This window comes from Arvicanthis niloticus, chromosome 6 (assembly GCF_011762505.2).
Source record: "Arvicanthis niloticus isolate mArvNil1 chromosome 6, mArvNil1.pat.X, whole genome shotgun sequence".
Classification (NCBI taxonomy): Eukaryota; Metazoa; Chordata; class Mammalia; order Rodentia; family Muridae; genus Arvicanthis; species Arvicanthis niloticus.
In genome coordinates, this window is record NC_047663.1 from 44,183,789 (window position 1) to 44,196,390 (window position 12,602).

Genomic DNA, 12,602 nt, shown 5'->3' on the forward strand with positions numbered 1-12,602 from the left:
ATGGTGATTTTCTAATCTTGGAATTCTATCTACATTTATTCATTCATATTTTACTGTAAAGAAGTCATTTTTCTATGCAGCTGGGTACTGGAGTATTTCTGTAGGTTGTGTGAAGCCATGGTTTACCTCTAGCACTATAAAACCAAAACCCAAAGCAACAACAAACAAACAAGCAAAAACCTGGGGCACACACTCATGGCGGCTCACAAACCATCTGTAACTTGATTTTCAGGTGGTTTGATGTCCTCCAGCCTCTGTAGGTACATACCTTTCATACCATATACATACAAACAAAATGCTCATACACCTATAAATTTTTTTTGTCTGATCAAGGCTCCAAGCTTTAATGTTCAGCTCTCAATTTAAAATACACATATAAATTTAAAACATCTATTTCGACTTCCCATTTGCTTATTGATTTATTTTTATAGACTTGTGGATTTCTATTTTATAGTATGCATTATTATGATTTTATAATCTTGTGTATGTATTTAAGAGTAAAGGCACAAGCAGGTGTCAGCACACCACAGCACACAACACAATACAACACCACAATATACTACAGCACACCATAGCACACCGCAGCACACCGCAGCACACCGCAGCACACCGCAGCACACCGCAGCACACCGCAGCACACCGCAGCACACCGCAGCACACCGCAGCACACCGCAGCACACCGCAGCACACCGCAGCACACCGCAGCACACTCGTAGAGAGAGCTCAGAGGATAACCTCAGGTGTTAGTCCTTCCACCTTGTTTGAGATGGGGTTTCTTGTTCAAAGCTATGTACCCCAGGCTAGCTGACCTGCTAGCTTCCATGGATTCTCTTGTCTCTGCCTCCCATCTTACCATAGGGGGGGCAAGGACTATAGACATGAAATATCACTTTCAGCTTCTGCTTGATGTGATTGTTAATATTAATTATCAACTTGACAGGGTCCAGAATTAACTCCGGAGACAAGTGCTTGGACATACAGAGTGAGGGATTATTCTGTCCATTAAATTGGCCTCTGGCTATGCCTATAGGGATTGTCTTGACTGGGTTAGTTGAGGTGAGAAGACCCATCCCAAGATGTGGCCCCTGGTTGCATATCAAGGGGAAAGTGGCTGAGTGCCAGCACTGTCATTTTCTGCTTCTTGACTCCATGTGCAACTTGACCAAGTTCCTGTTTTCAGGATTTCCCTGGGATGATGGAGCATTCTGTAAAATAGTGAGCCAAAATAAACCCTTTCCCCCTTAATTTTCTTTTAAAAATATTTTTAGAATATTTATAATTTTTTTAAATTTATGTGTCTCTGTGAGTGTATGCCATGTGTGTCTCTGTGCTTAAAGAAGCCAGAAGAGGGCACTGGATTCTCTGATCAGTGTTACAGATGATTGTAAGCAGCTTAACATGGGCTCTAGAAAACAAATTTGGAATTCCAAAATGATGCATGTTGCATGTGAACTCACGGAGATGGGTCATCACCTGACCCGGGTAGCTTGGTGGCTAATGCCCACTCTTCCTACATTGCAACTCAGCATCATAAAGTCCCTGGAATTCTTTGTATTGATGGTTCTAGAGTAATTAAGGATTTCTATATATGTTTACATTCTGAGTAAAATATATAAAAAGAAAAAAAAGGAAACAAATTTGGATCCTGGACAAGAGCAGTGTGCACTCTTAGCTGCAGAGCCATCTCTTAAGCCCTTACATTGCTTCTCTCAGGCTTTTTTATAAAGCATCACAGTAATAGGAAAAGTAACACTGGCTCTGGGGATCTGAAGTCAGGTCTTTATGCTTGCACAGCAAGAACTTTACCCACTGAACCATCTCCCCAGCCCTGTAACTATTTACTTCAGTGTGCTAATTGCCCAGACTTAAGTCCTTCTGTCTGGCTTCTGTGGCCTTTTAATATATTACTATCATTTCTTTCTTTTCCTTTTTTGTTTTTGTTTTTTCAAAACAGGATTTCTCTGTGTAGCCCTGGTTGTCCTAGAACTCGATGTGGACTAAGCTGCCCTCAAGTTCTTCTTCTTCTTCTTTTTTTTTTTTTTTAGTTTTGTTTTTCGAGACAGGGTTTCTCTGTGTAGCCCTGGCTGTCCTGGAACTCACTCTGTAGGCGAGGCTGGCCTCGAACTCAGAAATCCACCTGCCTCTGCCTCCCAAGTGCTGGGATTAAAGGCGTGCGCCACCACTGCCCAGCAAAGATTTATTTATTTATTTTATGTATATGAGTACACTGTAGCTGTCTTCAGACACACCAGGAGAGGGCATCAGATACCATTACAGATGGTTGTGAGCCACTATGTAGTTGCTGGGAATTGAACTTAGGACCTCTGGAAGAACAGTCAGTGCTCTTAACCTCTGATCCATCTCACCAGCCTGCCCTCAAATTCAGAGATCTGCTTGCCTCTGTCACCCAAGTGCTGGGATTAAAGGTATGTGTCACCACTGATGGGCTCCTATCCTTTCTTGAATACTACCCTTCTTATTTATTTATTTGATACATTAACATGTTCTAAGTCTAGCCAGGCAGGGGTGGTGCACGCCTTTAATCCCAGCACTTGGGAGGCAGAGGCAGGCGGATTTCTGAGTTCAAGGCCAGCCTGGTCTACAGAGTGAGTTCCAGAACAGCCAGGGCTACACAGAGAAACCCTGTCTCGAAAAACCAAAAAAAAAAAAAAAGTTCTAAGTGTACTGCACTTCCCATATTCCATCTTACGGTGTTTCTCCTCAGTGTCTCTGATAGTATTGTTCCCAGAGAGTTCAGTTTAGAAACATATGGCCACTATAAGCATGCTGTAAGCTGTTCTGTTTTCAGATGGTCTCGGAACTAAAGGCTCCGTATCAAAATGCCCTAAATCCATACATCCTTCTAAAATTCTTGCACTGAAGCCTAATGCCCAGAGTCAATGAGAGATGGAGCCTTAGGGAGATTCCTAGGTTTTTGAGGGTGGAGCCTTCATAAATGGAATTCCTGCCCTTAAAGGTGGTGCAAGCCTTTAATCCCAGCACTCAGGAGGCAGAGGCAGGCAGATCTCTGAGTTCAAGGCTAGCCTAATCTACAACTGCCAGAGTTCCAGGATAGCCAGGGCTACACAGAGAAATCCTCTCTCTAAAACTCAACCAGCCAACCAATCAATCAATAGATAGATAAATAAATAAGCAAGTAAATAAATAAATATATTTAATTACCCAGTCTGAGGTGTTTAGTTATAGTAGCTCAAACTAAGACTTATTTTAGGGAGGAAAGGGATGCTGCTCCAGATTGAATTCAGAGCCTTGTGTGTGCTAGACCCCACCTATCTCTCTCTTCTGCCCAGCTATTGACTGTAGGTGTCTTTAAAGGCAGGGCATGGTAGTGCATACCTGTGATCTCAGCAGAGGCTGGAGGTTACAGAAAATTCAAGGCCGGCCTGGCCTACAGAGCAAGTTCCAAGACTGCTATGGCTACATAGAGAAACCCATCTGGAAAAACCAAAATGGAAAAAAAAAAAAAGAATAACAAATTGTCTTCCTTTACTTTTATTATTACAAAATGTCAGCATTTCAGTTCTTGTATTAGAGCTTTATTCAGATGCCAGCCTGTGGCTGCTGGTTCTGACACCTTGAGCCAGTCTTCCATTTCTATATTTGGAGCACTGAAGTTCCTGAGTTATGGAGTACAAACTTATTGAGTCCTGCTCCTGGGGCTGTAGATTTGAGCAGCCCATTTATTCCATTCCGACTCCCCAGTAAAACAGACACTTGTCATGGGAAAATGCTTGTCACGTTCTCGGCACAGTGCTCTGGTACACAGCCTGTGTTCAGCTAGTGAACCCTATGTCCAACTTTTCAGTTTTGGTTGTGACAGCTTAGCTGGGAATACGGAGTCTGAATAGCAACTGGCATAAAGTACACGCTCAGTGAACACTGGCTGTTGGGAGGCTTAGGGCTGTTGGGAGGAAGAAGAACCGGATCTCCCTGAGTTTCAGAGAATTTTGATTGCACTGTTTATAAGCCAACGTCCATGTTATTTTTAAGCCACTTACACCTCCCTTAATCTCTACCCTCCTCACTTAAATAAGTCCCAGGATGCCTCAGGAGGCAGAAACGGAGCATTTAAACTCACACCAAGCTGCTTCTTTGATCCTAAGGTCCTGCTTCTGAAATTGCCGCCACCACAGTGTTCCCAGATGCGCAGCTGGATTTGGATGGAAGAAAAGAAAAAGGGAGAAGAGGTGAAAGGGAACAGTCTCAATCTTCAAGACCAACACTGATTCTTTTAAAGGAGGGACAGTGGAAAAGGTGACCAACCGCTATGGCAACTGGCGTTTTTGCAGATGAATTTTTCAGCGTAGCTTTGTTCCTCAGGCAAAGTGAGCAGTCTCCCTGTCCACTGTCCCTCCTCTTCTCCCCTCCCCTCCCATTTCGGTGTCCACTCATTTCTGTCATACCTGGGAGCAAAAGGAAAGAACTCATTTCTGAGATATTTTTCCCCTGAAAATAAAATTTAGCAACATATTGTTTATAGAACGAGAAAGGACATGTCCTATTGTGTATCTGGATCTCTGTCCTCCCTTGGGTGTTGTCATTGAGTTTCTGAGAGGTATAGTAAGCCAGTCCTGATGCTCAAAGCAATACTGGCCTGCTAACAATTTGCTAAGTCACCAGATTTCTCAAAACTTCTCCTTTCCTGGGTGCACCTGGGAGCATTGCTGTAAATTATAGGAAATATGGGCACAATGTGGGTCATGGGTATTCTTATTCAACTGACCCACTTTGGACCCAGACTAGGCTCTCACTGGCCTGCTGTGCCTTAGCCAAGCAAGTCTGTGTGTTCCTGGCACACACACTCTGTGCTTGGCTCTTGCCATTCTCTCTGTCTCAAATGCCCTCTCCCCTTGTCTCCAAGTCCTCCCTGCATTTTACCCAGTCCTCACCTAGCTCCCTGCAGTTCCAACCCTGTCAAACCCTCTTCCAGCAGACTTCTCCATTTCCATCACTAGCAGAGATCTCACTCTTCTTGCCTTTTTTCTTTTCTGGCAATTGTAGTTGTTTACCTGCATCTTTCCTTCTCATCCTTCCCCCAGAACTCATGAAGCGCAGATCCTGTGTTCTTCCTCATTTCCTTCAGCACTCCAAAATAGAAATGGCTCTGTCTCTTCCCAACCAAACCTTGACCTGTAAGCACTTTGAGATCAAGAGACAGATCTCATCTTCCTCCTCCATCTCCTTTTTGAAATTATATGTTATCTGTCTGTCTGTCTGTCTGTCTGTCTCTCTGTCTCTCTGTCTCTCTGTCTACTCTGTGTGTGTGCCCACAATTCCATTCCATGGTGTGTGTGTGTGTGTGTGTGTGTGTGTGTGTGTGTGTGTGTGTGTAGAACAAAGGACAACTACAGGAGTCATTCATTCCTTCTCTGGGGATCAAACACAAATCATTAGTCTTGGTGGCAAGCTCCTCTGCCTTCTAAGCCAGCTCACTGGCCCTCAAGAATTGTTTCTTGTTCCTGATTATATTTCCAGCAATCTAGCTCATTGATTGGCATATAGTTGGTACTCCAAAAGTATCAGTTTAAGTAATGATTAAAAAGAAATACTTTGCTGCTTCTTCAGGAAAACACCAAATGGCGGATGACATCAGTGCGGTGGGAGGGCCGGGAGGACGGGGTGAGGGTGGGGGGCAGGATTAGGAGGCCAAGACCCTTCAGGCCTCCAAGGAGGATTCGGCAGGGCAGCAGTCTTAGGGGCCTCGGTCGTGATCGGAGCCACAGGGCTCGTGGAGGTAAAACTGAAGACAAGGAGTGGTCACCAAGCTGGGCCACCTGGTTAAGGACATGAAGATTAAGTCCTTGGAGGAGATCTACCTGTTCTACCTGACCATTAAAGAGTCTGAGATTATTGACTTTTTCCTGGGTGAATCCCTAAAGGATAAGTTCTGAAAATCAAGCCAGTGCAGAAGCAGACTCGGGCTGGCCAGCAGACCAGGTTCAAGGCTTTTGTCACTATTGGGGACTACAATGGTCATGTTGGCCTTAGAGTTAAGTCTCCAAGGAGGTTGCCACTGCCATCCGAGGGGCCATCATCTTGGCCAAGCTTTCCATCGTTCCTGTGTGGAGAGGTTAGTGGGAGAACAAGATTGGCCCCACACTGTTCCATGCAAGGTGACAGGCCTCTGTGGCTTCATGCTGGTGCGTCTCATCCCTGCCCCCAGAGACACTGGCATTGTCTCTGCTCCTGTGCCCAAGAAGCTACTGATGATGGCCGGTGTAGATGACAACTACACTTCAGCCAGAGGCTGCACTGCCACCTTGGGCAACTTTGCCAAGGCCACCTTTGATGCCATCTCCAAGACCTACAGCTGCCTGACTCCGACCTCTGGAAAGAGAATGTGTTCATCAAGTCTCCTTATGAGGAATTCTCTGATCATCTTGTGAAAACCCATACCAGAGTTTCTGTTCAGAGGACTCAGGCTCCAGCTGTGACTACCACATAGGGGTTTTATACCAGAAAAATAAAATGAATTAAGTCTGATAAATAAATAAATAAATAAATAAATAAATTGTTGAGAATTTGATTTACATTAATTTTGTTTTTGTTTTTGGAGACAGGGTTTCTCTGTATAGCGCTGGCTGTCCTGGAACTCACTCTGTAGACCAGGCTAGCCTCGAACTCAGAAATCTGCCTCCCTCTGCCTCCCAAGTGCTGGGATTAAAGGCGTGTGCCACCACTGCCCGGCTATATTAATTTTAAAAATAAAACGTTAATAAGGAAAGTATATTTTACAGTTATAAGTCATGAGGTCTGGTGACAAGTGCCTTTACTCATGAGCCATCTTGCTAGCTTCCTGGCTAGTTCTTTCTTGCACAAGGATGCCCTGCTGAACATTTAGTAACATCCCTGGATTCTGTCTGCCAGTAACCTACAATCCTTCTCATCACGACAAAAAAAAAAGTTTCTAGTATTGGCAGAACTCTGGGAAATAGAGTCATTCTCTGCTGGGAAACACTGAACTAAAGGATTGCCTCTTTGAGTGAGTCATATGAGCTGAAACCTAAAAATCAAAATAGAAGGAACTCTGCAAAGGCGGAGGAAGGCGGAGGAGGAGTGGAGTTAGCTGAGTACAGGCCCAGCACGCTCAAAGCCCTGGATTTGGTCCTCAGCACCACGCAAAGCTGGCAGTGATGCTGCATACCTATAACCTAAGCATGTGAAAGCTGGAAGCAGGAGGACCAGAAGTCTTTTTATTTTTGGTTTTTCGAGACAGGGTTTCTCTGTGTAGTCCTGGCTGTCCTGGAACTCACTTTGTAGACCAGGCTGGCCTCGAACTCAGAAATCCGCCTGCCTCTGCCTCCAGTGGTGCGTGTGCCACCACTGCCTGGCTGATCAGAAGTCTTAAAGATTTATTTACACCGGGCGGTGGTGGCGCATGCCTTTAATCGCAGCACTTGGGAGGCAGAGGCAGGCAAGAGCAGTCAGTGCTTTTAACCACTGAGCCATCTCTACTACCCCAGGATGGCCTTAAACTTAGAACTTTAAGGTCATCTTTACTACATGCATGTCCCCCTGGGATACAGGAGACACTGACTCAAAAAATGAATAAACGAATGTAGAAAGAAATGACAAATATCTCGAGTCCCAGGGCCCAGGCGGCTGAAGTGGAGGAATGCTTGAACCTAGGAGTTTGAGAGACTCCCTTCTCAATAAATAAATAAATAAATAAATAAATAAATAAATAAATACCATGAGAACTAATGAGATGGTTCAGTGGGTAGAGGCACTGTCTACCCACAGCCTGAGTTTCAGCCCTGGAACCCAAGTTAAAGTGGATAGAAGGACAAGACTACAAAGTTGTCCTCTGACTTCCACATGCACAGTTACACAGACGTCCAACAGTAATAATAACAAAATTAAATAGTAATTTTTTAGAAAAGCCAAGTGTTAAACTAATGAAGTACATCCCAGGAAGAATACTCAAAAGAAAAAATTTAAAGCACACATAGACTATAGCATGAATAAACAGGCCCTAATTGCCGAAGGTAATGACTAGGGAGGAGCATGGGGCACAGAATGACTGGGGAGGAAGGGAAGAGCTCAGTCATGAAGGTGTTTGAAGTTATAGTGGAAGCTTAGGTTTTGTTTTTAGAGCCACAGAAGCCACTAAAGACTTTACGCAGAGAAGAAATGTGATCTGCTTGATGTTTTTGAAGATCACGTTAACTCCAGTGTGGCCAAATAGGAAGGAAAAAAAGCAGAGTAGACCAGACTGTAGCTCGGTGGCACACGGATGTGCACAGCCGGGACTCCACCCTCAGCTTGACCCACTCACAGAAAAACATTTACTATGAAGCTATAGTAATCAAAACTGTATACTTTGCAAAGAGGGACAAAGAGAGGAAGAATAGGAATGAAGAGGGAATGTTGGGCCGAGGTGGTGTACGCCTCGAACTCCAGCACTTGGGAGGCAGAGGCAGATCTCGGTGGGTGTTCAAGGCCAGCCAGAACTCAAGAGTGAGTTCCAGAATAGCCAGGCTACATAGAGAAACCCTGTCTGGATTTAAAAGAGGGAGATGGATGGGGAGGAAGGAAGGGGAGAGAGAGAGAATTAAGAGGGAAGACATGACACATGACTTGGATCAGCAATGAGCCACCAATTTCCCTCTCCTCATGAGCAAGCACTGCTCACCGATCTCTGAGGTGACACCCATAAGCAATTTTTCTGTTCTCTCTTCCTGGCATATTAGTCCGGGTACAATGAACTCTAGTTTGAACTTCAATGGCCTCATGATTCTCTCCCTTTCTCTGCTTTTCCCTCCCCACTGTCCATGGCAGTAGCCACTACAATCATCTTTTAAAAAACACCCACAAATCCAATCATGCTAGTCCCCAGGTAAAAACCATTTCCTTATTTTCTCCTGTAAACCCTGAATTATTGGGTCCCTGCTTATTTCTCTAACCTCTTATCATCCCACGCTCTTCCTCTCCAGCGGACATTTGTTGTTGCCTTGGGAAAGTGATTATGAGACGGCTCTTCCTGAATTCCCAGGCCGAGAGTCTTGGTTAGAGGCAGAATTGTAAGAAACAGCAAAGTACCATGTGCTTCTTCGGCTTCCCTTAAAGTAAGGAGTGGGCACAGCCTCTAGCGACCCGGCAGATGGTTGCCAGGCTGTGTGCTTGTTTGTGTATTGGTTTCACACTGAGTCTCATTCTACAGCTTAGACTCAGCGTGGGGCTCACTATGTAACCAAGGTTGGCCTCAAAGTCACAATGATCTTCCTGCCTCAGCTGAAGTGCTGTGATTATGGATGTGCACCACCATGCATGGCCTTTTCGGATCTAGCTTGTTTATTGGAGCTAGCAATTTAAGCGAGAGAAATTTGGTGGGATAGACAGGATAGAGAAATTTGTAGGAAGAATGAATTCCTGAGTGACAGATACAGCAGTGGAAAATTGGTGTCTAATGCCTGTTCCAAACGTATTGGCAGTTTAAAGTCCTAAGTATCTGTCCTTATCGATGGCAGTGGAACCCCTAAAGATAGTTAGACTTGGGTCATTGTCCTGGGACACATAATGGTGAACCTAGCATCCCAATCCTACAGGTGATTCTTAGTTACCCAGTGACCTTTGTTGAAAGATCCCTGACTTCTATAAGCTGTTTTCTCTACCTGCCAAATTCTTCCAGTAGAAATAAAGAACTTTATTCTGCTTTATTTTACACCCCCGACACTTCAAACAATATCTGCCAAGTAGCAAAGACTTTGTGAATGTTACTTCAACTGAATAGTCTGCCAGTCATAGGTCAGCATACCAAATTTTATTTAACCCTCATCTTTCTTTCAATTTCTTTTTTCTTTCCATCCTGGGTTTCTCTGTGTAGCCCTGGCTGTCCTGACCAGGCCAGTTTTGAACTCAGAGATCTGCCTGCCTCTACCTCCCCAATATTAAGATTGAAAATATACCTCACTACTGCCTGGCTCTATTTTCAAAATTTTATTCCATAGATGAGGATTCTTTCTCTGTTTAATTTTTTATTATTGTTGTTTGTGGGTGTACATGATGTGTGTGACACATGTATATATATATATGTATATATATATATGTATATATATACACACACAAATACATACACACATATATACATACACATATATACATATACACATATATTTGTATATGCATATATACATATATGCACACACTATATATATCATATATGCACATATATACATATACACATATACATATATTTATATATATTTATATATGCATATATACATGTAGCGCGCAGCCTCGCCGATAAGGAGAGCGCCACACTCAGGATTCTTCTGACAGCATTTATTGAACAGCTCTTCAAGATGGAGAAAAGGGGAAGGATGCTGAGCTCAGAAAGCCCGCTGCTTAAATAGAGCTTTGTGAGACGTGCAGATCCCTCATTGGCTCAAATCTTTCATCCAATTGTCATACTCGGTTTTCGCGCCATGCGCAGGCGCATTCTCAAGTAAAGCTTCCATGAAGAACCAGGAAGCAGAAGCCTGCACCATCTTTTAATGGCGAATGCGGCTCCTCACATATACATATATGCACACACACACAGAGGAGTTAAGTAAGTCTGGGAATCAAACCCAGTTCACCTGAGTTGTTCAAATGCCTTTACTTGATGAGCCAATTCACTGACCCTGCTTTTTGTTTTGCTTCTAAGATTTACTTGCCATAGCATGACTCTAATCCCAGCTCTCTGCAGACAGAGGCAGGTAGATCTCTGTAAGTGTGAGGCCATCCTGATATACAGAGTTCCATGACAGCCAGGGCAGTTACACAGAGAAAGCTGTCTTGAAAAACAAAAACAAACAAATAGACAGGATTACTTTATTTTACATGTATGAGTATTTGTCTGCACATATGTATGGGAACCAATGTGTACCTGGTACCTACAAAGGCCAGAGGGCAGCACTGGAGCCTCTAAAATTAGAGTTATTACAGATGGTATCAGCTACCACATCATGAGTACTGGGAATTGAACCTTGGCCTTCCGCAAGAATAGCAAGTGTTCTTGACCTCTGAGACAGCTCTCCAGAACCTGTTTGCTTGTTTCTTTGACTCATAATCTTACTCTGAAGCCCAAGATGATCCTAAAATCCTGCCTCAGCTTCCTGCTTACTAAGATCACAGGTGTGTATCACCAAGCCCTACATTTTGTTTTGTTGTTGTTGTTATTTGCTTGTTTGTTTGTTGAGATCAAAGTCTTACCATGTAACCCTTGCTGGCTGCAGACTCACAAAGATCTGCCTGACTTAAGTGCTGTGATTAAAGGCATGTACCACCAGGCCCAGCTGTTTGTTTTTTGAAAGAGAATCTCATGTAAAGCAGACTGGCCTAAAACTTATTATATTGCTAAGAAAGACAACCCAATCCTAACCCTCCCCCCACCCCCGTCTCCAGTTTCCAAAGATAAGATTATTGATATATATCATTATACTCAGCAAGAAAAAGCATCCTTGCCGGGCGGTGGTGGCACACGCCTTTAATCCCAGCACTTGGGAGGCAGAGGCAGGCGGATTTCTGAGTTCGAGGCCAGCCTGGTCTACAGAGTGAGTTCCAGGACAGCCAGGGCTACACAGAGAAACCCTGTCTCGAAATACCACACACAAAAAAAGTAGAGAGCAGTTTGGTGAGAAAAATAAAGACTTATTTTCATTTTTGAAAGAGGATCTGGCTTTGTAGCCCTTGCTTTCCTGGAACTCACCATGTAGACCAGGCTGGGGTTTCCTGTCTGATTTTTGGGGTGAGGGGCTTAGATTTAGATTTCTTTCTTTCTTTATTGTATGTATATAAGTACTCTATCTGCATAGAGAGCCTGCATGCCAGATGAAGGCATTGGATCCCATTATAGATGGTTTCAGGCCAGTATATAGTTGCTGGGAATTGAACTCAGGACTTTTGGAAAAGCTGAGTCATCTCTCCAGCCCTAACCAAGCTGATTTTTAACTCAGACAGACAACCTCCTTCCTCTGCCTCCTGAGTGCTGGAATTAAAGTGTTTTGGGTCTTTTTTTGGGGTGGGGGGTTCTGATGCTAGTTATTTCTAGCATGACTTCCAGTTGTACAAAGGAAAACAACAACCTCTACAGAGCCAATGTAGAGAAGCTGTGGAAAGGATTTTTTTTTAAAAAAAGATATGTATATGAGAACAGTGTTGCAGTCTTCACATACACTAGAAGAGGGCATCAGATCCCATTACAGATTGTTCTGAGCCACCATGTGGTTGCTGGGAATTGAACTCAGGACCCCTGGAAGAGCAGACAGTGCTCTTAACCACTGAGACATCTCTCCAGCCCCCTATGGAAGGGATTTTTGAGGAATGAGTGCAGAAAGAAAGTGAAGAATGAGTGAAAAAGCCAAGTTACTTTCTTGCCTGAAAGCTATGTTACAGGGTTATCAAATTCCTTTCTTTCTTCCCCTCCTCTTCCTCATCTTCTTCTTCTTCCTCCTCTTCTTCCTTCTCCTCCTCCTCCTTCTCCTCCTCTTCCTCATCCTCTTCTTCCTCTTCCTCCTCCTCCTTCTCTCTCATACACACAGTAGTAATAATAATAATAATAATAATAATAATAATAATAATAATAATAATAGGTGTGG

General features: G+C 43.7%; 1 pseudogene; it reads left to right on the plus strand.

The window, feature by feature from the left end:
* Positions 1-5,597: 5,597 nt before the first annotated feature.
* Positions 5,598-6,466, plus strand: LOC117711145 (small ribosomal subunit protein uS5 pseudogene; annotated as a pseudogene).
* Positions 6,467-12,602: the final 6,136 nt, after the last annotated feature.